At 52.8% G+C, this 4,275-nt stretch overlaps 1 pseudogene; it reads right to left on the bottom strand.

The window, feature by feature from the left end:
• Nucleotides 1–2,848: 2,848 nt before the first annotated feature.
• On the bottom strand, nucleotides 2,849–3,704 carry LOC119963332 (annotated as a pseudogene).
• Between the last annotated feature and the right edge of the window lie 571 nt (nucleotides 3,705–4,275).

Genomic DNA, 4,275 nt, shown 5'->3' with positions numbered 1-4,275 from the left:
CCTCACCCCCCCAGCCTCATCCCTCTCCATCCCAACTCACCCCCTCAACCCCCCTAGCCCCATCCCTCTCCATCCCAACTCACCCCCTCACCCCCCAGCCCCATCCCTCTCCATCCCAACTCACCCCCTCACCCCCCCAGCCCCATCCCTCTCCATCCTAACTCACCCCCCCAGCCCCTGCCCCCCACCCCTGCCCCAGCCCCCTCACCCCCTCACCCCCCCCCGCCCCTGCTCCCTGCCCCCATCTCCACCACCCCAATGATCCGATGGGACCATGTGATGGAATGGCTAGCTCATATGCAGGAATCACCCAGGTGGACGGTGGAATGTGCTACCGTGGGCAGGATCAAACAATGCGGAGCACCCAATCTCATCACAGAGTGGGTCAACATCATCCTCCCTCACATGGACCAGTTTCTGCCACCACAGGGCCTGCACCCCTTAGTGGACAGGTAGGAACCACATGTAGGGTTGCAGGTGCAGCAGGGGGGAGGGCGGGTGGAGGGGGGGCGGGGATGTGGGGTAGGTGAGATGAACGTGCTGCCTTTGACCAGGCACCCTAGTCGGTGAGCCTTGAGGCAGTTAGAGCAACCTGCATGCGGCCCTGGCACACACGTGGGGTGGCCTCCTGTGCCTTCCAGGGCTCATGCCCTGCCCATCCTGTCCCTCTCCTGCATCCTCTGAGTCGGATGAGGCCTGGCGTTTAACCCCTTCCTGCAGCACGTCGTCCCTCTGCCACGTGGTGTTGTGGAGGACGCAGCAGGCCGCCACGATGTGGGAGACTCTCCCAGCGTTATTCTGGAAGGTCACTCCAGAGCAGTCCGGGCACCTGAACACATCTCCAGGACCCAATGCACTGCTTGATCATGGCCCTGGTCACAGCATGGGCGCCGTTGTAGCGGGTCTCCGTGTCAGTCTGTGGCATCCGGATAGATGTCATCAGCCATGACCGCAACGGATAACCCCCGTTGCCAACGAGCCAACTCATCACCCTGGGGTGCACCTTGAAGGTGTCGGGAACCGTCAAGTGTGCTAAGATGGAGTCAATCAAACTGCCTGGGTAACGGGTGCAGACATGCATTATGTAATCTTGTGGTCACACAACAGCTGCACGTTCATTGAGTGGTACCCCTTTTGGTTTGTGAAGACATGCCCTCTTGCGTCAGTGCCAATGGGGGTGGGTGGGTCATGAGCCCTTCGATCACCCGCTAGATCTGGGATATCCCAATGATGGTGGTGAACCATACTGCCTGGGCTTCCTGGTGGGCTCGGTGCATTGAAGCTGATATATTTTGCCGAGCGGGCATAGAGGGCCGACATGACGCCGAGGGTGCACCTATGCACCAAAGTCAGTGAGATCCCTGACAGGTCCCCCCAATGCCTGGAAGGACCCTGTGGTGAAGACGTTGAAGGAGACCGTCACCTTGATGGCCACTGGGAGCGGGTGTCCTACCCCGTAACCCCGTAGGTTCCAGCTGCGCCATGATCTTGCAGATAAGCCGAATGGACTCCCTGCTCAGCCAGAGTCTTCGACGGCAGGTCCACGAATGATAGGCATTGCCGGTGCACACAAGGTTTCATGCGATAACTTCTTCCTTCCTCCTCCTCAGCCTGTTGGTTGGCCGGCTCTCCAGCCTCACCGGCTGGCTCCTTTTCTTCTGGGACAAGATCCGCTGCTGCATGGTCCACCCTGAGTAGCTCCTGCTCGTACAATCTCAGTGTATCTCTCAGAGCTGCGGCGGTAAGGATGATGGCAACCATTCCTGGTCGGATTCCGAAATCCATTTTCTACAGGGGGTGAAAGACAGACATGTCAGCATGGTGTGTACCGCTATGCCCAACCAGGTCCAATGGGTTACACAGCGGCCCCTGCCCCCACATGTCCCCCTGCCCCCCACCTTCCCCCATCTCCACACCCACCCCCGGCCGTTCCCTCTGGCACTCTGCCCTCTGCACCTCACCCCTGGCCTCAGTGGCCCATTACGGACAGCAGGTAGATGGCACTATCCACGCCAGAGGTACGCTTTGCGGCCCCAGTCTGGCGCCCTTCTATAGGGGCTACAGTTGGCATTGCCCGTGGGTGGGCTGCATGATGCCCCATGGTGGGTGGCGCCCGGTTGTGGGTGGGTGGAGGTGGGCTGGAGATGGGATGGGGGAGGAGTTGGATGCACCCATACGACTGGAGTCACTCGACACAACCACGGGCCACAGTGGGTGGTCAGTGGGGTGCACAGCAAGGTGGCTGCCTTGCAGGCCGCGACAATGGCCATCCTTACCTGGACACCCCGCTCCCCGGGGTTCACCCTGACACCACGGCCCATCCTCTGCTGCTCCCACTGATCCTGGCACAACAGGCTTCCCACTGTCACGCCTCTGGGAACATGACCTATCTCCTCTCTCTCCCTCAGCAGCCACCACGCCTGTTTCCCAATTTTTAAAACCACAAGTGAACCTTGTCATTAATAATTCCTCCTGCAGGAGACAGAGCATCACGGGAGCCCCGGAGAATACCGGGACGGGCCCGTTAATGATATGCCAATGGCGTTTACTCTACATGCTGCGTTGAATGCATTCACACCACTGTCGAGGCACCGGAATATGGCATTCCAACAGGCACCCGGTGCCAAACTCTATTTTCGGTTGACGCCGAATTCTCCGCCCAATCATGTTCCCTGATTCCAGCAACAGCCGGCGGAGAATCCCACCCACTATTTATCAAGGGGATACTCATTATATGCCTGCACAGGTTAATAATGCATTATATTTAGATCTGTTTACTGTTTGGAGCCTCAATACTACTAACTTATTTACAAAGTAGGATTTGCTGGTTCAAGTCGCTGTACCATTGATATCTTTCACACAAATACAAGAGACACTGAAATTTGAAGAATTCAATTTTTAAGATATTATTCAACATTATGATGGATATTCAAGAACGTCTTAGTTTGCCCCTGTCCAGGGTACTTCAGTTTATCTGGTGCCCCTGAATACGAGATCTGCCTCCTTGTTCGATTTAGTCTGTGAGAAAGCCTTGTTTCTGTTCTTAATCACATGACGAAGTATTATGTCCAACATAGTCCTTCCCAGAATTCTCTTCTCGATTGATGTATTTACCTCTCCCATTAGCCAAGGCAGGAATACTTTCTCGGCATCTCTCTCCACGGGGTCATAGAAGTAGCCATTATCCCAAAGAGTGCTGAAGACTGTAGGAATTAGATCAGCTAAATAACTTTAGGCAAATGCACAAGCTGCAATCTTATCTGCAGTGTCTTTCTCTTTCTTTCGTACAGTCTGCTGTTGTTCCATGCGACGTTTCTTTTCCTCTCTGTGCCGTCTCTCCTTCTCTTCCATACACTGTACTTCTGCAAGCTCTGCACTGCGAAGTTCCTCAAAGTCATGTTGCAATGCGCGCAGGTTAGCCAGCTCTTCCTCCTCCATGACCTCTAGTAGAGCTTGTTCAATAGCTTTTCCCACCAACACCTCCAACATTGGTTTCACTTCAATGTCAAAGTCAAAGAGCTCTCCTTCTTCAATCTGTGTAGCCACATCCTTGCCTGTCTTTGCAGGGGGGTCGGTGGCTTATCCAAAAATGCATCAGTTTGAGTATCAACATCCACTTCTTCTGTACGATCACTAAGTTCTTCCAGATACAATTCTGTTTGTACCTCAGTGTGTATTCTTCCCTCCACAGGGTGTGGGTACATCGACTTGAACCAGCAAATCCTACTTTGTAAATAAGTTAGTAGTATCAAGAGGATATGTTATAACACACGGGTTAGTGCATGGACAGATACAGCCGCACTCATCCCCAAGTCCCAATGCAACTGAATTAACCAATAATTCTTACAGAAATTCCCAAAATGTTTGGTCCTTAGCTAGCCAATAATTACAGTCACCAGGTTGTAAGTTGAAACACAATTACTGTTTATTTATAACAGGAATAAAGATGAAATATGCTGCAATTACAACTGGATAACAAGTAAACTAACCTACTACCTATTTAACTGCCCCGCCCTCTGCCCACATAAAACAGACAGAGGGGTGGAAAGGGGTAGTAATAATAAGGATCATGTTCAAAAGATCCTTGCTTCAGATGATGTTTTATTTAGTGCACTTTCTTGACAGTATGAATGTAGGTTACAGCCTGTATTAATCTTCCTTGCAGTTAGCAATATCTCACTCAGCTGTACCAAGAGAAGTCCCTGACTTCACATCAGCCTTTTCTGCTGAGAGAGTTGGTTTCCACAGGGGCCTTTTGGTGAGAATGAGTTGGTT

This window comes from Scyliorhinus canicula, chromosome 1, assembly GCF_902713615.1.
Source record: "Scyliorhinus canicula chromosome 1, sScyCan1.1, whole genome shotgun sequence".
In the NCBI taxonomy this organism is placed as follows: Eukaryota; Metazoa; Chordata; class Chondrichthyes; order Carcharhiniformes; family Scyliorhinidae; genus Scyliorhinus; species Scyliorhinus canicula.
The sequence above is the reverse complement of the archived record's forward strand: the minus strand, read 5'-3'. Positions and strand labels throughout refer to the sequence as shown.